At 47.4% G+C, this 25,675-nt stretch overlaps 1 long non-coding RNA gene and 1 pseudogene across 2 annotated transcripts; one reads left to right on the top strand and one right to left on the bottom strand.

Annotated features, from left to right (window-relative positions):
* Positions 1-2,089: 2,089 nt before the first annotated feature.
* Positions 2,090-2,560, bottom strand: LOC118007503 (annotated as a pseudogene).
* Positions 2,561-18,052: 15,492 nt separating this feature from the next.
* Positions 18,053-23,875, top strand: LOC118007635. 2 transcript variants are annotated; one of them, XR_004678449.1, is made up of 3 exons: positions 18,053-18,593; positions 22,399-22,465; positions 23,409-23,875. It is a non-coding gene; the product is annotated as an uncharacterized LOC118007635 (long non-coding RNA). The 2 variants fall into 2 exon arrangements; XR_004678448.1 differs by lacking the exon at positions 18,053-18,593 and adding an exon at positions 21,850-21,918.
* The last annotated feature ends 1,800 nt before the right edge of the window (positions 23,876-25,675 follow it).

The following is a 25,675-nucleotide window of genomic DNA, read 5'->3' as shown; positions in this document are numbered from 1 at the left end:
TAATACTCATTTTGATTTGCTCTTCTATTTACCATTTCTGGTGCTATCTATTGCTTTCTGCATTACTATTCTCCCAAGTAGGATCATGTTATCAGAATAACTTCCTTTAGTATGTTTTTTAATATGTGTCTGTTGATAATACATTTTCTAATTTTTTATTTGCTTGAAATTTTTTTCATACTCGTTTTTAAGGGTATTTCCAGTGGATGTAGAATTCTAGACTGACAGACTGTCAGCCTTTTAGCTCTGTCATTTTATAGGCTTCCAGCTTCTATTGTTTGTGTAGAGTGGGTCTTTTTATTGCACCTTTTGAATTTTTTTCCTCCTCTGGCTACCTTAAGATTTTTCTTTTTATCTTTTTTTTTTTGAAGCTTTAGCATAATGTGCCTTTGTGTACTTTTCTTTGATTTTATATGTTTGAGTTTGTCGGTGCTACTTGAATGTATATTCTTGCTTTTTATCTCTTCGAATACTGATTCTGGTCCGTTTCCTCTCTTCTGGGTTTCAAATTCCACATATGTTGGTTCTTTTCACTGTGTCTCTTATGCTCTTTTCCCTGTTTCTTTTTCTTTCTCTGTCTCTCTTTATGTGTACATGTGTTTAATCTTTTTTCTTCTCTTTCAGTTTGATTATTTTTCTACTGACCTATTTTCCAACTTACTAATCCTCTTTTCTGTTGTGTCTAATTTGCTGTTAAACCTACCTATTACCTGTTTATTGAATCCTTAATTTTAGTTATCATATTTCTCAGTCCTAGAATTTTTGTTTGCTTCTTTTAGAATAGATTCCAGGTTTCTATCTTTCCATCTATTTGTTTGAACATTAATCCTAGGTTTATAGTCTTTGATAACTACAGTATCTAGGTCATCTATATGTTTTTCTATAGTCTCTCCCTCTATCTCTCTTTTTAAATTTCTTTTATCTTTTCTTTTTATTTCCTAGCATGCTGCATAAGTTTTGATTGAATACTGGATATTGGGAATGAAGAATTGTTGAGGCTCTGAATAATTTTGCCTTCCATTGGAGAGGATTTTTTTTTTTTTTCCTAGCAGACAGAACACCTCAATCCTGTCAGAAATTGAGATTTTTGAGGTTGGATTTTAGGCTTTGTGAGGGCTGGTCTTTGCCTGGTTTGTCTCATCTCTTAGGATAATATCCTCTTCATCTGTCTCAATAAGAACCTAGGTTATTTACTGAAATTTCTCCTCCTTGGTGGCCCCTGGACATCAATATTTTTTCTCCTTAGCACTTTGAGGCTGCTCAAACTCTGGCTGGTTTTTCAACCTTTTAGAAGCTGTTTACTGCTTAGTTTCTTGGCCGTTTGCCTATCATGTGGAAAGCTTAGGAATGAAACAATTCCTTTAGGGGAAATCAAATGCAGAATGCCTGGCTTATATCTATTTAGGCTCTTTCTCCAGGATAAGAGTTCCCTATGTTCTCGCTGCTTTGGTAGATTTGCACTTCAATTTTTGGCTTCTCAGACCACCTAGGCTGCTACGGTTCTAGGCCAATGTTTCTCCTCTATCTCATTGATACCCCCTGAGAACTGGCAAATGCCTAGAAGGGAAAACATGAAAGAAATTTGGGTTTTACTCATTGCATTTCCCTTTTCTCCAGAACCTTGGGCTCTAAAGTCCTGGCTGCTTTTACTCTCTGGTGACTTTTAACAGTTATTTTATGTACCATATTTAGCTTTTATAGTTGCTCTTGGCCAAAGTCTCCAGAGATTGATTTGTTTGTTTATTCATTTTTGAGTTTTGAGATTCATATTTTATTTACAAGTAAATGAAGAATGTCTCCTGTAAACACTAATTTGGCACAAGAAGAGCAATCTAAAGTAGTTGCTGGCTCCACAGCGATGTGTGAAAGGAGACTATGCCACTGTTCTTTCCGAACAATGATTTTGCCATTAATAAGGGGGAAAAAAAGGACACGTGATTTTTCATGTTGCACGTGTGAAAGAATTCAAAATAAAAATGACTTTTCAAAACTCTACAGTCTCTAGTCAAATGTGTGAGGTGACCAGGATGTCACTTTCGTTCAGTGATAACCCCTGCTCCCCAAGAGCAATGGCCTCTCAGCAATTGACCTAATCCTCATCAAAGGTATCTGCTTGAGGAGTGGAGAGACCCCGATCCTACAGAGCTTGAACTTCCAGCTTGGTCTGCTGTTCTGCCCTTTGTTCTTCTAGGATTTCTTCAACAGATGCTTGCTGGTGGGGTGTGTCACTCTCCTTTCCAAAACTATCTCCCCTAGTAGGACCACATTTCCTCCTCTGACCACAAAAATCCCTTGAGGTATATCACTGTATTTTTTGACCGCATGAGTAGGCTCCACAGTCTGATGTAGCACCAAATTAGCAAATTGATCAATGCTTCTTATAAAACCGATAAGCGTCCTTCCATCTTGAATTAGGACCAAGTGCTTCTTGTCAATGTCCTCGATGAGGCTGGTGGTGCCAGGCATAGAGTTCATTCTGAGCTGAGATAGGGCTTAGGAGAGAACTCACTCTCCTAAGTCAGCTAGTCTCTTGGTTGAGGGGCCATTTTCTCAGCAGTGGGCCAGCACATCCAACACCTCCTTCCTTCTACTGCAGTCGCTGCCTGGGCAGGACCCGGACAGGAACCTGGACCAGGAACAGCATGTCTGTCCTGGCTCTCAGCAGCCGAGCTCTGCTGGAAATGCTTCTAGAGATTTATTTTTAAAAGTGGTTTCCAGGACATGTCCCAGGGCCATTGCACATTTAGCTCTATCTCCTGCATCTTTTTGAGACATCCCCAACTGAGGGCTGGCAAGGTCTTTTGGTTTCTTCAACACCTTCAACAACAAATTATTAAACTCTATTGAATGTAATTTGTAAGTATTAATGATTTTGTATTTTTGAAAAGATTTTATTTATTTATTTATTTGAGAGAGAGAGAGGAGCAGAAGGAGAGGGACCAGCAGACTCCCAGCTGAGTGTGGAGCCCAAGGTGGGCATGGAGCCTGAAGTGAGGCTCGATCTCATGACCTTGAGACCACAACTTGAGCCAAAATCAAGAGCCGGACGCTTAACCAACTGAACCACCCAGGTGCCCCAAACTATTTTGTATTTTAAAATTGGGATTAATGTGCCAAGTATGATCATTCTCAATCAGATCACTCAGTTTACTTCAACACTGATTCTCTATGAAATAGTTTACCATCTTTCATTTTATATTGTTGTGAGGCATTCCTTTTCAAACTTACACACACACACACACACACACAGAGACACACACACACTCACTATACATCATGCCTCCTTTGGCCCCTCTGGAAATCCTGACCTGAGGTGATATTCTGACTCTGTTGTTATGTTGCAATATGACCATGGTTGAAGCCTCTTTCAATCCCTGGCCCTCAATTACTTTATTTAGAATATGAGGTAGGGGTGGGGAGTAGCATAGGACCAGGCAGGCTCATAGGGTCCTTGCAGCTCTGGTGGTCAGTCTGTCTTCTATGCTTTGATTGGGGAATCCTTTTTGGAATGATCGGACACTTAGACTGATCTGAACAATGGATCCTTAGACCATAGAACTCACTCTCCTAAGTCAGCTAGTCTCTTGGTTGAGGGGCCATTTTCTCTGGGGCCTGGGGGCTGAATGGACAAGCTGGGGCCCTGGGTAGCTGGCTTCCCAGGGAGCCGCACCCTTGTGTGAATGACCAAATGAAAGCAAACATCTTCCACTACACCCAGCCCCCAAAACCTGCACCATTCAACTATCTCAGCCAGGAATTCCACATCGAGAGGTGGTTGTTTCTCAGGCTTGTTCCAAATGTCTCCCTCCTGTTCCTCCTGAATCTTCCATCTTGTAAGAAATAAATAAATAACCCCTCCTTTGCCCAGAGATAGTTTTACCATCTTCCGTGTAGGATTAGTCCCTGTGCTGCCCCAGAGCCTGTTTCCTCCCTCCCCTGCCCAGCTCTGTATCAGGGGATGCTGACCCATGTTGGCTACTTTTCCAGGCTCCCCTGTCAGAGGGCTCTTCTTGCATTTGGTCAAAGAGAGGCACTGGAGGAAGATTGAAGGCAAGAAGAAGGGAGAAGCCAGTGCATTTCTCTCCCTTCCCCTTTGTCTTGAGTTGACTGAGTCCTTGGCAGAGCCTGCAAGTTCCATGGCCCCACCTTCTCAGTGACTGACTTACTGTGGTTCTCAGCCTCTGCTGAGTGACCCCCACCCCCAGCTCAGCTAATTCCATGGCTCTTCTCTGTCCCTCCAGCTGAAGGATGACAGTCGTTTCCTGTTGCACTCATCTTTAGGGCACCTTACCATCTGCCGTTGCCTTCCCAGCCTCTCTGTCACGTGGAACACCACTCAGTGTTATGAAATACCCTGTGTACGCATACTTGGAGGGCTTGCTGTTTCTTGTTTACATCCCAACTAACTGAGTTGCTAAAAACCATACTTCAAACGTCTTTTCCCTTCCTATATGTATAATATAAGCACCACCGAAACACATTCGCCTTCATTTCCTTTAGCACCTCCTGAAGTAGACAGAATTCATTCGCTCTTTTATTTGTTCAGTCAACGGTGAGGTGAGGCCCTACTCAATCCCCTCGCCAAGTACTGTGCTAAGGCCTAGAGCAGTGAACAACACAGGTGATGTGTCTGACTTTGTAGAGCTCACAGCTTCGTGGGCGAGCCTCAAACCCTCAAAATAAAGTGTGTTGAGAATGAGACACTATTGTCACACATAGTCTCAGGGGACAGACAGAATTGGATTTACCACAGCCCTGCCACTTGCTTCAGGTTATATGAATGCGGGCAAGGTACTTTCCTTCCTATGCCTCAGTTTCCTCTTCTTTAAAAGAGCACGCAGTATCCAGTTCTTGCCTGCCCCAGCCTCTTTCCATGTTCAGTGAGGATGCTAATTCTGCTAACTTCATAGGACTGCTCATGGTTAAATGTGTTGCTATTAGAGAAAGAGACAAACTTACCTCAAAGACTTATTTTTAAAAGCAGCTTCTAGGGGAGCACATATTCAGCATTGTTGAGATTCAGGTCCGGAGAGGTGAGGTGAGGCTAGAAATGCTACAAGATGGGGTGAAGTCCAAAGCTTGGATAGAGACAGTTGCTGGGAGGAGCACCCAACAAACAGAATCACACCCATGGCAGTTTCTGCTGGCAGCTAATTGGTAGCCACACTGGTCTGCCTGCAGGTGGAAGTGGGGGTCCTTCTTTCCTCTTTGCTTGCTGAGACATCACTCCCTCCAGGAGGGACTACTAACTTCTAGCCCAGGCGAGATCTCCCTGTTACATGGCCTCTGTATTTTTCTTGTTATTGTTGTGATCATAGCCATCATCATCATCATATCATCATCACATCATCATCATCATCACCATCATCACATCATCATCATCATCACATCATCATCATCATATCATCATCATCACATCATCATCATCATCATTACATCATCATCATCATCACATCATCATCATCATCACATCATCACCATCATCATCATCATCATCATCACATCATCATCATCATCATCATCATCATCATCACATCATTGCTAATGCTTGTGGAACTGAGCACCCCCCCCCCCACCATGTTCCAAATGTTATGCTATGACTTCTCATGGCAGAGTCTGGGAAGTAGCTCAGTCCTGTGCTCTTGTTATTCAGGAATGTGCGTGTGTGTGTGTGTGTGTGTATGTGTAAATCTGCATGTGCCACAATAATTTAAAGTCAAAACAGAACATTTCACATCATCAAAGATTCAAAGTTAAGCTAGGCAGATTATGATTTTGGTATTAACTTTGTGGCAAGTTTTTGAAAATTCTGATTCCATGTAACTTAGAGGTACACATGTACCGGTTATCGTCAGAGTTCAAGGGCTCGGATTCATCACTTGTTCTTTGTTCTCATTCTTTTTTTTTTTTTAGGTATTTTTTTTTATTCTTATGTTAATCTCCATACATTACATCATTAGTTTTAGATGAAGTGTTCCATGATTCATTGTTTGTGCATAACACCCAGTGCTCCATGCAGAATGTGCCCTCCTCCATACCCACCACCAGGCTAACCCATCCTCCCACCCCCCTCCCCGTTCTCATTCTTGAGGCTGCATGTGGCAAGCTCACGGTGCACTCTCCGCAGCTCTGGACCCATTTTCCTGCCACCCCCTGGCTCCCCTGCTTGACCACACTCTGGGTCCTTCTGTTGGCTCTATTATATTTTTAGATCCAGATTTAAATGAATCATTTACTTACATTTCACTCACAATTTTTAACCATCCTATCAACAATATTCTAATAGCATTAAATAACTGCAAAATCTAATAAAAATCAGTCTTAACCTCATTTGAATCTCATTAAGAATAGGGCTATTCCTTTTGCTAAATTGTCGGAGATTATTTTATCCAGTTTTGTCTTGTTTGTGTTGTCCAGGAGAGCAGGGGGATAGATGGAATCATAAAATGTGGGTTCACACACTCAAAAACTCTTTTATCCACTTTCTTGTGTTTACAGATGAAGAAACTATAGTCCAAACAGGGAGGGGACTTTTCCAAAGTCCCACCTGAAACGTGTGGCCGTTAAGAACCAGAACTCAGGCCTCCTGCCCTTTACTCTAGCGTCTCCCCTACAAGATCTGGGCTTGGAGCCCAGGCACTGATTTATGGATTTAATGAGCATTTCGGCTATTGAGCAATGACTAATGCATCAGCCAAGCACTCTTTTCCTGAACAAGGCTGGAGCCTTGGGAAGGACACCGGTAGATTTAAGAGATACAGAAGAAGTGACTGCTGCCCTCTGGAAGACTGAAAACCCTCCAGGGATGAGGTTCACATGCAAACAATGAGCTGTAGCCTCCTTAAATGCTGGCTTGTGGTCACACTGCTCACCCCCTCTTTTCCACATCAGTATGGGGTGGCATTCCTTCCAGTCCTGTTCCGTCCCACAAGGCAGGTACTGACAGAGGCCTCCCATGGCCCCAGTACTGAGACAGGCAGGAGCTGTTTGTCCATTTTAACGAAAAACATCTCCAATAAAAGGACTCACTTTGTAGGATTGAGGAGTTCACAGGCAAAGAAAGAAGGGAAAAGGCTCAGGCAGGAAGTCTTTTATGATTTATCAGTGCACAAATACTGGAAAAAGAAAAAAACCCAGGGCTAATATGAATAATTATGCCAGCTTTTGTATAGCACTTTGCAGTTGACGACGTGCTTTTGAATGCATTATGTTATCTCATCACATCAGTGGGAGATTGGGGAAGGGGAGAGCAGAGGGGGCTGTCACCTCTGGGGAATCAGCAGCCTCTGTTCCTGGGAGTCCAGCCTGGCTCAGTGGGTGGGCGCTACTGCTGAAGTTATCTTGCTGTGAACGTCCCCTCGGAAATGACCCCCTGAGTTGCTGTTGTCCCACAGAAACTTTAGCAAGTCTCTCCAGATTATAAACTGGAGTCAGTTCTAGTTTCCCTGCCTGGAACCCCACTTCTCCTTGAGCCGAATGCTTGGCTGGTGCTGGACGTCCTTCCTGGCCCCTGCAGGCTGCTCTGGGAAGGGCTGGGCTCCGTGCTTGTGCCCTCGGCTGCTGGTAGAGTCCTCCTTCAACACAGCTGGGCCCAGGCTAGGACGAAGGTGCTGCCACAGATGGGACTTTGCCAGGTGGCACAGTCCTGAGATTTCTGCTGCCATGCGTGCCCATCCGTAATAGGTCCTTTAGACACTGTGGGTGGCGAAGGCGCTGAAATGCTATTGCCAAATAGGAGCACGTGCAGGAAAATGTCGCTGTAAAACATTTTTCCAGAACTAGTCTCATCTTGCTTTCCTTCTGGCGGCAGGAAAAACAGCAATGGTAACAAAAACACAAACACTACCACCAGCACGAGCAGTCTTTAACCTTGACAACCGAAGGTAGCATGATTTCTTCTGGCCTGAAGGGTGCCCCTCCCCACACCCCAGTAAATAAACCAATTAAAGTATATACTCTCCTTCAGATCTGTGACTCCCCCCCAATGGGCTCTTCTCCCCTTCCTCCTCCTGCCCACTTTCTTAGGAGGGTGCCCAGGCACAGGATGTCTTCACTTCTCCAGCTTTGATGGGCTTGCTGGTCCACCTGTTGACATGCTTGTCCACTTGTCCTGGGGGCAGCCTCTGGCCTCACCAGCTCCACCGATGAGGTGCCCACTGCTGGGTGGGGGAGGGGGAGGGACTTGTCTCCTGTGTTGTTGGCTCAGGCAGAGCTCGGCCATGGACCCTGGGGCTTGGCGGGAGGAAGCTTCTCAGTTCCTGACGCAACACTCTTTGGACCACAGGAGATAAGGAGGGAGTGCCATCTTGGGCCACCTGGACACATCCGCAGCCTAATTTACCACCTAATTTACCACCGTGTGCCGTGCTGAACACCTTGTGCAAGAGACAGTTTTTCTGTGGGCACACTGGTTTTCCTGAGATCAGCCCTGGGAAGTCAGGAGTAAGCTGCTGTGTGCGGGGGGATTTCCCTGCACCCCTGTCAGGCTGACCCTACCAGTCTCTCTTCTGCCCGCAGAAGTTTCAACCTCTGAAGAGAGCCAGAAATTCATGTCTACCCTCCTCACCACACTTTGCCCTCTCTTTTCCAGCCCCTCCACTGGCATTGGAGGATGTTCTACTTCATTTTTCAGGTAGTTGGGAGCTTCTTTATGATGTACCTTGCTTCTCTGCTCTGTGAACTTTTTTTTTTTTTAATTTATTCATTTGAGACAGAGAGATAGAGAGAGAGAGAGTAGGAGCAGTGCGGAGAGGCAGAGGGAGAGGGAGAAGCAGACTCCCCGCCGAGCAGGGAGCCCGATGCGGGGCTCGATCCCAGGACCTGGAGATCATGACCTGAGCCAAAGGCAGACGCTTAACGACTGAGCCACCCAGGCGCCCCCTGTGAACTTCTTTGAGACCTTTTCCCACCTTCACTGGGCACCAAGCCTCATTGTTTAGCCAGGCAGGAGGGATGCAGGGAAAAGAAAAAAACCTGAATTCACAAAATCACATTGGAAGCCACTTCCAAAAAATCATGGTGCTTTTTAACATCAGTGTCGACATGGATTGATGAACCCCTTGGACAGAGTAATTTGGTCACCTTCTTTGGGTCAGGCCCCTACAGCCCCAGCCCTGCACAGCCAGGCCTCCTCCCCTCTGCATGTGGCCACCAGCCCTGGGAGCATCCCGCAGGCCTTGGGGCACTTTTCCACCCTCAGCTTTCCTTATGGGCCCCGCCCACCTCACACAGAAGTCTGCCAAAAATTGGGCTGGTGAGTACTCTGAATAGAATTTTGGCAAGTGGATAAGGTTTCACATTTACTAAATTTCTGAGTCTCTCTTTTACATGCGCTCAAACTGGGAATCTGGAACATGCACCCTTCAGATATTTTTTTTTAAGTAAAATAACATATTTTGGTTATTTGGGGGGCAAACCTTTCACCAAACAGATAGAGCCAGAGGTGGTCTGCACCCTGCAATTTGTGCACCTCTTGTAATCTTTTAAAATAAAAATGAATAGTGGGCTATAAATGCCATGGCTTTATGAGAGTCAGTTATCTTGGGAAATTGGAGTGGGGAGGGGGGTTTGGGGGGCTTTATTTTGGGATAGAATGACACAATTTGTTAACCTGCTCTCTCTTTCCCCCAAAATATCTATATGATTCCAAGCTTAGCAAAGGAGGACGAGGTTTGAGTTCTAACAAAACACACTACAACTTTAAGCCAGCTTGTCCATGTGTTTGCAGAGTGGATGTGGAGTCAGGACAGAGTTCACTTGGGCCTATTGAGGGGTTTCAGGTGGGATCACAGGGTGGTAACATGTGTACATATGGCTTCAGGTCAGATTGGATCCCCCTGGTACTCACCTTATTGCTCTGCCTGCCCGAGCCCCACCCCTGCATTCTACGTCATGTCTACACTGGTCTCCCCACTGCCCCTGCTGGAGTTTTGCTCGGGCCCATTCCCTGCTGGTGGTGTATCATCTGTTCCTCTTCTGAATCTTCCAGGACCCTCTCAGCTTGCCCTCTGTGGCTTGCCCTCCCAGCACCATCTCCCCATGAGTCCCAGCAACGTCAGATTCTGAATTACTTGGCCTTTGATGTGTGTGGGCATGCTTTGCTGTCAACTTTGCACCTGCCTTAGTCGTAGCCTTCTTTGCTCTTTGGTGTCCCTGAAAATGAGGACTGGTTATTCCTCTCTTTGGTTCTGGTGTTGTCCACTTTGGGTCTTGGCTCATCGTCATGATAAGTCATGATAACTGGGTAATGATGGTGTCTTTCTTTTCCACCGTAAGTTAAACCCCAACTGACACTAACTAGTTTGTTTATATCCGCGTCACCCCCATCATTCAGAAATGATTGGACAAAGCCACATGTGAACAAACTCTGCTAATTCCTCCTCTCTAGCCTGTGCCTGCCACCCACACTTCCCCAAGGCTGAGAGAAGAGGCTGAGTCATTGCGTTTGTAAACAGTGAAAGTTGAAATTATCTTTGCCTCTGGAATGGGAGTCTTGAGAAGCTTTCCCTTTTCACCTAGGTTTTCTGGTAAAATCATGAAAACAGTGTGATTATGCCCCAGAAATCTAGAAATATACCATCTTTCCTCAATGGGCAAATTCTTTAGTCAATGCTGAGTTTTTAGAAAAGTAAACCTTGGGAATGTTTCTGCAGATTTTTATTGGGCAAAACCAGTGTCTCCCATTAACAGAGTGAGGATGATGGTGGTGGTGGTGGTGGCTGTTGGGGGTGAAATGTGGATGGTCAGAACTGGCCAAGCGTCTTCCTTCCCTTTGTCACTCAGTATGGACCCATGGAGCTCCAGTCTCCCCACTTTCCTAAAGTCCAGAGAGTGTCAGTCCTGTCTGCCTTGCTGGTTGGTCATGGTTGAGTTGTCACACCATTTCTGCTGCAGTGGTAATTGATCGACATGCAACCTGACCGCTTGGTAGGAACATTTTCCCCATGTTGGGGGCTAGCCCACTTGCTACCCTGGGTCTGGCTGGCTGCCCCTTTGCTCTCCTCTGGTCAGGGGGACAGGAATGGTTTGTGTTTCTCTATGTGCCAGGTGGAAACAAATCCATGATTGCCTGGAGAAAAAGTTGCTCAGTCAAACCATTTTATTTACATGGCACCAAATGTCCAGAAACATCTGCGAAGTTTTTTCCTTCTCTAAACTGGCAGAATTGGCCTATTGTTTTGGCACCCAGAGGCACAGGGATAAGGAAATGCTTCAGAAGCTTCAGAGATCTCCCCAGGTGATCTCATCCATACCCAGTGCCTTTAAATGCCACCTCTATTGTGACAGTCCCTAATTTGCTTCTCTAGGAAGGACTGTCTCCTCTATCCAACAACCTCTCCGGGGGGGGGGGGGGGGGGGGTGTTAAACCATCGGTGTCTCTAACCGAGCTCTTGATGTTACCCCACAGTCTTTTTCTTCTCCACTCTTCCCCATATCAGAAGATGGCTCTATCATTTACCTAGTTCCACAAACCAAATCTGGGAGCCGTCTGTGATTCCTCCTCTTTATGCTTTCATCAGCGAGGCGGGTTGATTCTACTTCCAGAATTTAAGTGAATCTCCTCCCATCTCTCCAGTGTGACTTGCCTCACCCTGTCCGTGGCAGGCATCCCTTCCCCGGACGTTCACCGATGCCTCCTACCAGGGCTTAGTGCTTCTTCTCTTGCTCGCCAATCATTGTGCACGCCGCACTGTTTAAAAAACTTGAGTGGGATCCCATTACCCTCTTCTCCAAAACTTTTCACTGAACCCTGTTGCACTGAGAATAAAATCTGAGCTCCTTATCTTTTTATTAAAGATTTATTTATTTATTTTAGAGAGAGAGAGAGCTTGAGCAGGGGGTGGGGGAGACGGAGAGGGGGAGAGAGAGAAGCAGACTTTGTGCTAGTATATGAATTATATGTCAACAAAGCTGTTAAGATTGATTAAATTCCTGTAAGAGCACCCCTGGCTCTTTGATGAGCGCATGACCGAGCAGGCCAATCAGAGTGGGTTTCTATCAAACGGCAGCTTTGATTGGACCCGGATAATAGCTCCTCCCCCTCTCCTTCCCCCTCCCTCCCTCCCCGCCCCCCCGCCCTTAAATACTTTCTCAGGATTCTTCTGGGGACCTTGACCAAGAGACAAATTGGACATGGCCTTTATCCTCAAGGAGCTAGGTTTTGTTGGGAACAGAGCAGGGTGGAAAGGAATATGTAAAGGTTGCACACGGTCAAGACCCAGCATAACTCACTGGGCACAGAGAGGGTATTGTGGGGATTCTGGCAGGAAAAATCATCTCTGTGTGGAGAAACCTTTTGCCGCAGCAAATACGATTTTATGTCTTCATTTTTTTTTTTTAAGATTTTATTTATTTGACAGAGACACAGCAAGAGAGGGAACACAAGCAGGGGGAGTGGGAGAGGGAGAAGCAGACCTGGAGCAGGGAGCCACAGAGGCGCCCCTTATTTCTTCATTCTTGTATGAATTTCACAGACAGTCACTGTGCGCGGTGCTGGGGACACAGAGATGAATCAGAGAGTGTCCCCAAGGGGTAGGTGGGGCGTCTGGACCAAGTCTGGTGGCCCGGCAGCAGGGTAGGGCTGGAGGCCGAGGGAGACCCCCAGGGGGCTGTTCAGGGGGAGCTTCCTGAGCGGTTAATGAGTGCTGGAAGGATGAGACTGCTTGGCTTGGCAAAGCAGCTCAGAGGCAGGTGTTTTGCAGAGAGCTCAGATTGGGGCAGGTCACACGGCCTCCCTGAACTGGCACTGGCCTAACAGAGGCAGGTCAGGGGATGGGGCTGTGAACCCCCGGCGGGAGTGGCTTTGAGGCTGGACGGGCTCCCTGGCTGCAGCACGGTCTTTCCTCAGGCACCGGTGAGATGCCCCTGCTCCCCACAGCCGAGCGGGCGGGTGCCCGCTCCCCTCCCAAGGGATGGCCACGGGTCCAGCGGGAGAGTCCGCTCTGCAGGGAAGTCTGGCTGGCGAGCTGCCGGGCTCTGTGCGGGACGTTTGCCACTAGAGGGAGTGCCACGTCGTTTTCCTTCCCTGGCACTGGGCTCCCAGGGCCGCAAACCGGCCTGGGTGACTGCCAGGGCTTGGGGGTTCCTGGGAAACTCATTTGCTCTTTTCCTCTTAAAGATTTCTCAAAAGCAGCTGGACTCAAGAATCCTTAGCATTGTTTGGCAGGAGTTTGCAGAACCCTTCAACTGGGGATGCAGCCTCAGGCCTCTTGCAAACCTTGGGTGGCTTTGGCAGGGATTCTGGTCCCAGGAGAAGCTGTCCTTTGCTCTCAGCACTTGAGGACCTGCGAAAAGCAGGGGGCCTCAGTTCAGTTTCCCTGTAGGGAGTCTGGTCTGGCCCTCAGAGCTGCAAAGGGGAGGCCCATGGGTTCTGGGCAGTGGCTCAGCTCTGTGCCACCTGGAAAAGTAGTTTAGTGCCTGGTGGGAGGAAAAAGGATGGGGAATGAGGTGAGGCCAGGCTGGCAGGACGTGTCGCTGCTGTCTGAGACCTGGAGACAGGAGAGCTGGCTCCCAGTATCTCAAACATGGGACTAGTGGAGCGGATGGGCACCGTGGAGTGGTTAGACCCCCAATTTGGGCAAGAACAGCCCTGCTGTGGCTTTCTTGGCATGGCCCTTAGGTAAAGGGCAGCACATGATGGCTTGTGGATGCCCCTAAACCCTGGCATGAGAGACTCCTATAGGTCCAGGCTGGGCTGGCTTCCTGCAGTGACCGGCTGATGGCTGCTACCTTAAGAGGCCAGGCTAGGACTGAATGAACAGGGTGTCATAAACCTTCATCCTTGGCCACCACTGACATCGTCACTAAGCTTTTGGACCGCATCCTAAACCTCTTCTGACCCAGGCGCTGCTAAGGGAGCGGGAGGCTTGGAGTCCATTTTCTCCCTCCAGCGTTGACTCCTGGGTCTCATAGATAGTCCCTGGGCATAGGCAGCAGGGGTGCAAGAGGACAAAGTGGGGGGCCGTGTGCTGCAGGAAGCTGGTGTACCATCTGCAGTGGGAGCTGGCCTGCTGAGGCTCCTGTCAGTGCTGTGGGTAATGCTGGTGATTACCATGGTTACCCGAGGCTGGAAGCTCTGACAGTCAAAGGCAGAGCAGGAGAAGGATGTCCTCTCCCTGCTCTGAGCCACATGGTTGCGTCTGCCTCCCTGGGAAGGAGTCTCCTGGCAAATATAAGAGCCTGAACCAAAGAAGTTATATTGCCAGGGTTCAGCTGATTCATATAGCATCAATCACCGAGCACTGGGGCCTCTGGGGGTGGCCCTGTCCCGAGCACATTCGGTGGGAGGGAGGCAAAGGAGGTGTCCTCAGTTTGCTCAGTCTTAGGAGGACAGATGCTCGGGGAGCTCAGAGTCAGAGGAAGGAAGCAGTTAGGGGGACGGGTGGAGAGTTCAGCACAGACTCTCAAGGATCATGCGGGGACTCTCTGGGCCTGTGCTTCCCGTGCCAGCCCGAGGCTGTGCTCACAGGCTCTCCAGCCAGGGCGCCTGCTGGGGAGGCAGGTCACCTGCTCTGCGGGTGGTTGGGAGTGCCGGCTCCTGCTGGGTCCTGCTTCCCCATCTGCAAAACGGGGTTAATGGTTACTAATCCCCACCTACTCCAAGTCCGTGGGGAGGATTTTTTAAATGAATACTTTTGTGCATTGAAATGAGACTCAAGTCTTTGGAGAAAAGACCTTATTTATTATTATCAAAGACTCATTGAGCAGAAATTCCATTTATCCTCTTTGCTACCTCTCCAGTGCCACCTGAACGGAGAACCGTATCACCTCAGTGAGATGGTGGGGCCTGCACAGTGGCCCAAGTCCTAGCCCTGGGGATTTCTGGGGGCCGGGGCAGGCCAGGCAGGGCTTCCTCTGAGCTCGGAGGGGATATTAGGCCCGGGAGCAGAGCACGAACTCCAGGTCCACCTGCTACAGCAGCAGTCTTGAAGGTTCTCAAGCAGAGTGCCTAGCCTGGGCTGTGAGCTGGGGAGAAGGAAGCGGGAATTGGTGGGTGGAGGAGGCCTGCTTTGAAGTTCTTCTTCTTTGGTTCATTATCATTATATGTTCATTTTAAAAATGAGAAAATATAGATATGTAAAAAGAAAGAGCCAGAACGAAGAAAGAAAATTAAATCACTTATGTTAAATTAATTAAATTCTGATACTCAGTTCTGGTAAAGTGTATAACATCGAAGGTCTCTGCAAGTGTCTAAGGGAATGAATGAACTCAGATGACTGTAAAGTGTCTGATAGATATCTCCCAGAGTTTTTAAAAATAAAGATTTTTTTTTTCAGAGAAGTTTTAGGTTCACAGCAATATTGAGTGGAAGGTACAGAGGGGTCCAGTATACCTACTGCGCCTACATGTGCACAGCTTCCCCTGTTATCAACATCCCCCACTAGAGTGGCACCTTTGTACCTCAATGAGCCTCCACTGACACATCATTATCACCCAAAGCCCACAGATTCCAGTAGCATTCCCTCTGCTGATGTACATTCTGTGGATTTGGACAAACGTATAATGACATGCATCCACCATGAGAGTATCAGAGTATTTTCACTGCCCTGAAAATTCTCTGTACTGCATCCATCAGACATTTCCTTCTCCGGATATATGCACATCGAAAACCCCCCCTCCCCCCCGGTATTAATATATATGTTTTTTCAAGAGAGGATTATACCATATACACTGCTGTGAAACTTGTTTCCCCTCTGAAAAATGAGATGGGGATGATAAGTGTGAAACACCCCCTTCTTGATAATTTGGACTTGACTGCTGAAGTCTCTGTGTTACTCAGACCAGGTCACGAGGCTGAAGGAAGGAAGGAGAAGGACAGGACCTGAGGAAGGACAGAGTCCCTCGAAGACTGGGTGGGAGAGGAGGCCCAAGAAGGGGAGTGAGTGGTGGGACAGAATGTCCTTCGGTGACACGGTGCAGTCCTTACCACCACCCTCCACAAAAGCTGTGCCGGCCCCCAGGGTGCTTCTTAGTCATGACTTCCTTCTCCAGAGCTCCTTGCTCCCTGAGGGAGGTCACTCGCTGAAAAAAAAAGAAAGACTCTGTTGGGGTAGATATATATGTGTATTTGTTGGTCAGGCGAGCCTTCCCAGGGCTTACTGCATTCCTAGCAAATCAGCAGGTGTCCCCTCGTTTGTCTGAGGATGCCCCTGCATGTGGGCTCAGGAGAGAGTCCCAATAACTCTTAAGTCTCTACTTGTCCACAGTGCTTTCTCTGCCCGTCTTATCTGTGCTGACAGCTTCTCCTTTATCTCTGAGGGTGTGGATCCCAAAGCTCCTTGACCACAGGGCTGTGCTTGAAGGGCTCTCTACTTCCGCACTAGGCCTCTGGTCTCACGCATCCTATCTGTATGGTCCAGACCCACACATTGGCTCAGGCTGATGGCTTCGGAGAAGGAAGAAGCAGGGCTCTCCCGGCAGAACGCCAGCCTGTCAAGCAGCCGGTCACAGTGACATGAGCACAGAAGCAGGATGCACTGACCTTTTCCTCCCGGGTCAGACGGGACTCCAGGGGTGTCTGACTGATTGCAGACAGGCTCCAGGCTCCCATTAGGATGCATGCCTGGCATTTCCCCCTGGAAACAGGTGACTTGGCACACCTGTTGTTCATCACCCAGGGTCTCTTCGCAGCCATTCAGCTGGCTCTGTAGGAAGATGAACTGTTTGTTCCTGAAAATCATGCCTCCTGAAGGCTCTGCTCTTAAAGTTCTTCTGTGAGATCCTATGCTTTTTCTACCTCAGGTGAGGTGCCTGAGGCCTGTGTTGTCCACCCCGTTATCGTCACGTTTCCTCCTGGCTTGGCCCATGTTGGTGGCAGGGAGCTGCGAGGGAAAGCTGGCTTGTTGGCTAAAAGGCTGGGGCAAGGGGCCTAAATTAATGAAGAGAAACTCAGTTGGGACAAATGTGAAGTTCTCCAGTTAGGCCTTGCCTCCTCAGAGGACTGCACGGTTCCATGCACACTTGCTATCTGTCTCTCCAAGTAGCTTCCAGGAGAGCCAGGACCATGTAGGTCAATTTTGTTTATCACTGTGTCCCCAGCACCTAGTCGGATGCAAGGCATATAATAAGTGTGCCATAAATAGTTGATTGATGAACAGTTTAGCAACATATGTAAGAAAGTCTTGACTCTAGGTGACTCTAAGCTCAATCTGAGTAAGACATATGACCTGTCATTCTCTGGTTGATGCTTGCTCAGAATGAGGGAGTGGACTGCCCCACTCTGCCTCCTCAAATGTTGTTGTTCTGGAGTTCTGAACGCGGTGCTGGGTTTAGAGCATACGTAGCATGTTAACAAAAATGGCACATGCCCGGAAGAGACTCTGACTTGGAACCCTAGGCTTTGAGGAAGATAAACTCTGAGCCTTTCACTGGGGAAGGGAAGGCTTAGGGATACCTGCAAGCTTGCCACAGGTGTCCGAGGCATTGCCATACTTAGAAGGATGGGACTCATCCTCTGCGCTTCAAGGGGGCTGCCTTGGAGGCAGTGATCTCTCCATCACTGGAGGTGTTACTAGAAGCTTCCCTTGGTGATCATGTAGGACGAGATGACATTTAAAGTTGTTTTTAGTCTGAAGTGCCCACATATCTGTCATGATTTTGAAATGTTTTTGTTAGGCTGCTCTAACTGGCCTGGGGCAGGTCAGAAGAACAGGCTATTCCTATTTCTTCTTGATTCCTGAGGTAGTTTCTGGCCCTGTAAGGGTGTGTGTGTGTGTGTGTGTGTGTGTGTGTATTTGTGGTGGATTGGATTCTTGTTGGACAAATATTCACTCGATCTTCTCTCTCGCTTCCTCCATAGGCTGGCACATACTTAATTGCCTCACTCTCCTTGGGCATGGCCATGGAACCAGTGCACAGAAGTGGGAGTATGCCAAGGCCTTGAATGTCTGACTGCCCTCTGGCACTCCTGCCTCCTCCATGACATGAGTGTACCCTGGGTAGCCACAGCTCCAGAATGAAGAGACATGTGGAGAGCAGACCTGACCCAAGCGCAGTTGAGTCCAGCCAACCTGCAGACCCTTGACTGAGAAGCAATAAATGTCTGCTGTAAGCCACTGAGATTTGGGGGTTATTTGTTACACAGCATTATCACAGAAAACCGGACTAACAAGTGTTTGTGGTGTTCTTTACAGAGAACTGCTCCAATCCTCAGGCCTTTTCACAGAGGGCTTCAGGTCTGAGAGGCCTGATCAATGGCATGTTACTGAGGACCTAGGGCTTCATAAACACTTCTCTCCCTCCTTTAGGCTCCTTTCCCTGGCCTCTTCTTCAAGTGTGTATGTCCCACATATACAGGACGATTAACCACATTTACAAAATTCCACCTCCTTGTCCTCCTCTACCAGCCACCTCTGCAGGCTCTCAGAACTGCCTGTCTCTGACAAGGGCTATTTCTGTTGTGGGAGGACCTCAGCTTTATGGGGAGGATGGAGAGGATGGAGCTCAGAGAGACAGAGGGGTGTCTAAAGCTGCAGCAGCAGGAGAAGGAGCCACCAGCAGGGCCCACTGGAAAGATCGGAGGAGGCATGCAGCTGAGTGCTCACACAACACGAGGATGTCGCAGACACAAACCAGGCTGTTCTCCGTGATGTCAGGTGAGCAGCGACTTAAGTGCCTCTACCTCCAACATACCCAGCACAGACACGCTGAAAGTGGCTTTTAAAATGCCTTTGACTCTTATCTCTCTTGCATCATGCTCTGAAATGAAATCTCAAACACTTTAGTGGGGTTTGATGCAGAGAACTGTAAGCAGATAGAGGTTCAGGCAGAAACAGAACAGGAGTCAAAAACTCATGAATGGGCTTGGAGAAGACAAATAAAATAGCAGAGACATTTATACGGGTCTCCCCTACCTCTCAGAACAAAACAATTATGAGATAAGAGAGGCATGGATGGGAGGAAATTCTTTCATTTTTCACATTGCAAGCTGGAGAGATCCAATAGCCTGTTTATGAAGAACAATAAAGAAGATACATGAACTCAGTAAAGAGGTTGTTACAAATATATTGGGTGGTTTTGAAAGGCCAGGATTTTCTCCCCGCTTTTGGATAAAGCTGTCAGCTAAGTATTAAAAGATTTTTTTTTCTTTTTGTCTTTTGTTTTTTTTCCCCTAAAAGCAATAACAGGCACCAGCAGTTTGTTACAATTGGCAGAAAGAGTTATCACTTTTATTTAGGATTTGGAAATGCAATCAAAGAAGGGCAGATTGGAGCTTGAATTAAATGAAGCTTAAACAGCAAAGAGAAAAATCTCTGCTGGTCTTTTAAACAAACAAACACAAAAATTACAGCTCTTTGTTGTTAATTTGAGGTATAAAAAATTTGACCCTCACACTTGGTATAATAGTGCCAAGCAGAATGGTTGCTACTTTTTTTGTGTTAAGTACTGAATGTTCTGATCACTTTTAAAAGTAAAAACCCATTGTGTTTGGAAACTCTTTAGTGGGACCTAACTTATTTTGTGGAAAATCACAGTGAAGACTCATTCTGTTGGTCTTAGAGGAAATTATTTCTTCCTAGGCTACTTTACAGAGACCAAAAAGTTGGGGGCATCACTTCTGCTTAGCTACCTTTTCACATTTGTTGTGTTTTGTAATTCCTGAATACCAAATGACCTCCTGAGGTTATGGGATCTAGGACTTGCCCTCACATAATTATTTCCATTTTGTTTTTGATTCATCCTGATCCAGAGAGTCTTTGTATTATCTAGCAACTTCCTTGTCTGGATCACTGTTCTAAGAATCAGAAGAGAAGCATAAAGTTCCCCTGAGAAGATAAAAGAGATGTCACAGTGGTTGCTCCCCATCTCGGGCATTTTACCCATAGGTCTCTGGACTCATTCAAGATTCTTAAATTGCGGCAAGAGCAGCAGGCTGGTTTTAAAACCCAGAGTGAATTAGAAGTGAAGAGAGGTCCTTCTACGGGCAGGGATTGTGACTACCCGAGATGATAGTAGACTGTCTGGTAATAAGAGACAGAAATATTGCAAAACAGACACAAGCCCACAGAACCCAGCAGTTTGGCTCGATATAGAAAAGGGGTAAATACTTTCCCAAGTATGATGGTTAATTTTGTGTGTCAACTTGATGAACTGTGGGGTGCTCATGTATGTGGTCAGACATTATTCTGGATGTGTTCTGGGCATGTGAAGGTTTGGGGACGAGATTAACATATGGATCAGTAGACTGAGTAAAGCAGATTGCCTTCTTCAACATTGGTGGGTCTCATCCAATCAGTTGAAGGCCCGAATAGGACAAAAAGCCCGACCTTCCCTTGAAGAAGGAGGAACTCTTTTCTTCCTGACTGGCTTTGAACTGGGACATTGACCTTCTCCTCCCTTTGGACTTGGACTCAGACTGGGACTTATACCATCTGCCCTCCTGTTTCTCTGGCTTTTGGGCTTGGAGTAGAACTACACCATTGGCTCTCCTGGGTCCCCAGCTTATCAATTTACAGATCTTGGGAATTAGCCTCTATAACTTCATGAGCCAGTTCCTTAATATTCCTTGTAATACCTCTGTCTCTATCCTTATCTTTCTCTCTTTCTATCATCCTGGTTCTGTCTGGAGAATCCAGGCTAACAAGCCAAGCCTTGCTTGGGTCTTGGGGCTCCCTGTGATTGCACTGACAATGCCCACCCTGTGTCATCAAGGGAAGGTACAGGGCTTATGTCCTCCTTGCCACACAAGTCTCAGATCAGCCGTCCCCTCCACTGGACTCTGCCCAGCACTGGGACCCATGTCTATTCTGTCTGCTCAAGGTCATGGCTAATGGGTAGTTGCAGATTTGAGTGTCACTTGTATACCTCCAGAATACAAGCTCCAAGGGACTCTGAGCAGCTTGCTTTTCTTGCTGCCTGCCTGGCCCACACGCAGTGAGTTGTCTCCCATGAACACTGTGGAATAAATGAATGTTCTCTATACCCTCCCACAATGGTATTGAATAGAAATAGCTGAAGAGTTTTTTAATGGCTAAGTTTTTTTTTTTTTCTTAAAGTGCTAATGTTTAGAGAGAAAACTCTCAGGCTTTCCAAACATGCTTACCTTACCCTCCAGCACCCTTCCTCACCTGCCCCCACACTCCTTAGTACCCTTTAATGTGAGATGGTGCACAGGGCACTTTTGGTTCTAGCACACAATATGGTACGAGGAAGGAATGCAAGTAGACTCTGATTTTCTCAATGAGACAATGCCACCATAAGGGTTATATTCCTTATTCATAATTTTTATAGAAGCACTTGATATTTAAATCTTGAAGTACAGGATTCAGAGCTACAGTTGAATTCTGCTTCTTCCAGAAGCTTTGGTACATTGGGCAAGTCCCCTAACCTCTGTAGGTCTGTTTCCTCATTAAAGAGGGGAAAATCCCTCCCTCACATGGCAGCTGTGAGGGTTAAACTCAGTAATGTATGGAAAGTACCTTGTGCATTACCTGGCACATAGTAAGTTCTCAATAAATTTTAATTCCCCTTCTCCATTCTCCTTTCTCCAATTCAATCAAGAATTATGATAGATGTGTTTCCTGTTCAGTGTAAAGCTTTTTAAAGTGCATATAAATCAATTAAATAGGGCAATGAGATAATTGATCATGTAACATTTATTTAAGAGATCCTGGGGAGAGGGGGAGAAAATTAGGGGTTCATGGAAACCTCTAGACAGACCTGAGGAGAGGGCTGCTCAGATGGGGGTCCGGTACATGGCATGGGCTCTCACTACTATAAATTCTGTGAGAAAGGACAGGGTGGGCTTCAGGGCTGTGACTTATGGTTGACAGTTTATAGGTCAGAGAGTGACCCTGAGTGGTCCTTCTTGCCCCCCGTAGGTAAAAGCAAAATGATCAGAGGAGTCACAGAAATGGCCATCTGACCTGTCTTCTAAGTGCAAGATTTGTGAATTAGTTATCTCCACAATGAGTGTAGAAGGTAAACCAGATTTGACCCGACTGAAATTTCTCACCACTTGTCTGCTGTGAGGAGGGAGGCGTGTTTGCAGGCACCCTTCCCCTCTGGCTGTTTTGAAGTGTGAACTGGGGCTGGAGGTGGGGGGTGAGTGGGGGTGGGGCAGGATCCTTGAGGTTTTATTTGGATAACTTTAGGGAATGCCATTACCAGGAGGGAGGAGTGGGATGTGCCACAGACAAATGAAAAGAGAGATTGGGGTCAATAGGGAATGCTCATTCTGTGGCCAGGGAATGGCCTCCAATGTGATTCAGGTTCTAGGCAATCCTAAAAAATCCCTACACCATCTTTTTCCCTCGGGGAGGGCAGAGGGAATTCTGTTTGCTCATGCATAGTTCCTTGCTTCTCTGTACCCTGGTTGCCCCATGTTTTAGAGTGGAATTTGGAGGAGGCATTCCTCAGAAAGAGGAGTGTAATGTGAGGTTGTGTCTGCCATCCTTCCAGATCAGGCTCAAGGACTGTCCCTTCACGAAGCATCCCTTGCCTGCATCATCCTGTGCTCCATCCAGAGGTGAGGCGGGAGCTCTGGTGGGAGGGTAGGACTCTATCTCTCTGTAGTGTTTGAGTGTTGCAGGACAATTATCCCCCCATTCCTTGCATTTTTGCACATCTTGGGAGCAGAGGCATGGATGGCCTTTGTTTCTGACTCTATCTTCTGGGATATTTGTGTAGCAAATAGCCTTGGAAGATACAGACCGGGTCTCCCTCTGTGGGTAAAGTACAGTAGCAGGTATTTTTACTGTCCAGTATAGTGAAGATAATGTCTCCCTCCAGGAGACAAAATTCAGGCAGGCTTATGCCCATTTTAAAAGGTTTGGTTTCCTAAGCTTGGATCCCCTCAGCAGTGAGGCAAACCCGCTCTGCGTGCAGTATCTGCCTGGGCCCCCCCCCACCACCCCCTACCCCTGGAGTTTGGGCAGGCAAGAACAGCCAAAGCAAATCTGATGCTCATGCTGCTTGCTGAACCCTGAGGAACAGAGTGCTTTTTTTCTGGCTCGTAGTCTCATGCCTTCTACCTCCATCCAGGAAACTGGGATGGGCTAACTTGTTAGCATGTAAGCAGGGTACAACCTGGGACCCTCCACAGCTCTTGCTAGTGAATTTGTCACAGCAGACTAGTGTCTGTCCAGGGCTGGGAGCAAGGCTGTGTCCACTCATAGGAGGCCAGTGCCATGCCTGATAACAGTCTGGACAGCAACTTTCTCAGACAGCTCTTGTGCTCTCTCTTTCTCTCTCTTTCTCCCTCTTTCTCCTGGCCTCCCCTGAACCTCCCCCATTAGGATATTTTGCATCTCTGTACCTGGGGAGATGGCTGCAGGTTTTATCTTTCCCTCTCTCCCTGGGGAGAGATCTCTGGGTTCTAGCAAGCTCTGCAAGGACCCATCCATGTCGAGGCTTCTGGCTTGACTTCTGCCCCCTCCCACTCTACTGCCGCCCTCCCCTTTCTCCTGCAGGTGTATCCTGGTGCCTCTTCACCTTCTAATCCAGTCCTCCATGGTCCACTTGACCACACGTCTGGCAACACCTCTCGTTGGGTAATTTTCCCACTGTCGGGGAGAGAAGAATGCTCTGCCAGCTTGGAGGGCAGACTTGCTGGAGAAACTTGGGTGAGGCGTGTCCACAGTCCTCCCTGGGCTCTTCATAGTTTGCCTTGGGCGGCAGAAACTTGAGTGCCTGTCTTTGGGGTCAACTGCTGGGAGCCTCTGCTGGGCAGGGCCTGGGTCTGCTTTTCTGTGCACTCCCATCTGGCCCTCCCCCTCTGCCACCTGGTACCTACGTCTGTGTCTAGCATCCAGGGGGGATGCACAGTGGCTCAGCTGAACAGCTGAAATTGAACCCGATTCAAAGCTGTTCTCTAATAGGCAGGTGGCACTGTCTCTCACTATTTCTTCTCTATTTGTACCCTACATCTTCATTCTTCAAGCTGTGTCGTGCTATAGTACCTTTCTTAATCTGCTCTTGCTGTTGAAATTTACTACTCCTATGATTGTGATCAAGCAATAGACCAACTAGCCTTGGGGAGCATGCCCAGCCATGGGTCTGGTCATGATCATGCTACATAGAGCTCAGAGTCCACCTCTTTGGGATGCCAGGGGAGCAAGTGCAAGGAGCCAAACACAGTGACTCAGTGAGGTTCAAGGGGAGTACTGCAGAGAGCTTAGCAGGCTGGGGAGGGCAGGAAAGGCTTCCCAGGAGAAGGAGGCTCGATGCATCCAGCCCTCAGCATTTGTCTGTAGCAGGCTGGGAATCCCAGAATTTGGCACCATATTTACTTCTTTAGGGAAGCAAGACTTACAGTGGTTTTGCATAGATCTGCTTGCACCTTTTTCAGTGTCCAGAAAGATATTTTTGGGTCTTCCCCTCCCCTGAGCCCTTCCTCAGTCATCCCAAAGGACACACAATTGCATTTGCTTAGTTTTCTTTTTCTTTTTTTTTTCCCACAAGGAGTCATGCATTTCACTTGTTTTAGGTGATAAAAGATCCTCCCTCTTTAATGGATGAATGGAGTGGATTAAGGAATATAAAGAATTCTGGAGGCTTTCCGTCTAGACTATTCTTGCATCCCTCTTAGTATTCACTCATTTAACCTTTCCTTCATCCATCCCTCCATCCACTCATTCATTCATTTGTTCATTCATTCAATTGCCTCCGAATATTACTTAATGAATCCCTACTCTGTGCTGGACTCCAGGCCAGGCCTTGTGCTGGGTGCTAGTAAATAGTGGCAAACAAAATTGGCATGTCCCCACTCTTGGAGAACTTGCAAGCAAATGAGGGAGACAAATCAGTAATCCATGCAAACTGTTATGATGTTCTGCAGGAAAAATGCAGGGTGCTCTGAGAGCAAAGAAATAAGACGGTTTGCCTGAAGTCAGGTGGCCAGAGATGGCCTGGCTATGGAAGTGACATCCCTGCAGAGACCTAAAGAGCGAGCAGAACTAGCTGGGTGATGAGAGGGAGAAAGCATGCTGGGCCGCATATAGTGTGCCGGGCGCTATCATGCAGGGATGTGGTCAGAAGAGCCTAGTCAGTGGAGGAGGCAACAAAGCAAAAACAAAACGTCAAACCAACTCACAAAACAAAGAATTCCTTAGTCTCAGGAGGACCTGAGAAATGGGCTGATCGAGGTCTCCCTGTGTGATAGGCATACTGCATTTCTTGTCCCTTTAGCTGGACCCAAGCAGTGGCTCCCCTGGGGGTGAGACCAAGGAGGGGGCCAATGCTGTGAGCCAGGATGATAGAGAATCACAGGTGGTTTTCTAGGCCCCCAGTGATGATGGAGTTCTCATCCCATCACCTCGTACCCTACAATATACAGTTTTGCAAATGCTCTGTCAAACTGCGCTCCCTGGACTCAGCTACCCCTGGCTGAGTCTTTGATGAAGATGGCATCTGCCGCGGAGTTGAGTCTGAATCCCGGCTGCAGGGTTCAGAGGCCAGGACAATTATGACAGAAGTCAGGGGGCAGAAGCCCCTGTCATGCAGGTCATGGTACACGGCTTTTTGCGCCATGGTTGGGAGAAGCTCATTTAACATTTTCTAACATTTTCCCAAGTGAATAAGTGGTCTGTGGGTGCCACAAGAATGCTCATCTGTCAGTTTTGACAATATAACAGAGTGTACATTATTTATGCTAAAAATAGTCTGTACAAAAGATGAGGCTCCCATGGCAGGCACCAATGAAATCCTAAGCTTCTGCCAGACCCCCTTCCCTCAGAGG

This window comes from Mirounga leonina, unplaced genomic scaffold (assembly GCF_011800145.1).
Source record: "Mirounga leonina isolate KUSES-001 unplaced genomic scaffold, KU_Mleo_1.0 Mir_125, whole genome shotgun sequence".
Taxonomy (NCBI): Eukaryota; Metazoa; Chordata; class Mammalia; order Carnivora; family Phocidae; genus Mirounga; species Mirounga leonina.
The sequence above is the reverse complement of the archived record's forward strand: the minus strand, read 5'-3'. Positions and strand labels throughout refer to the sequence as shown.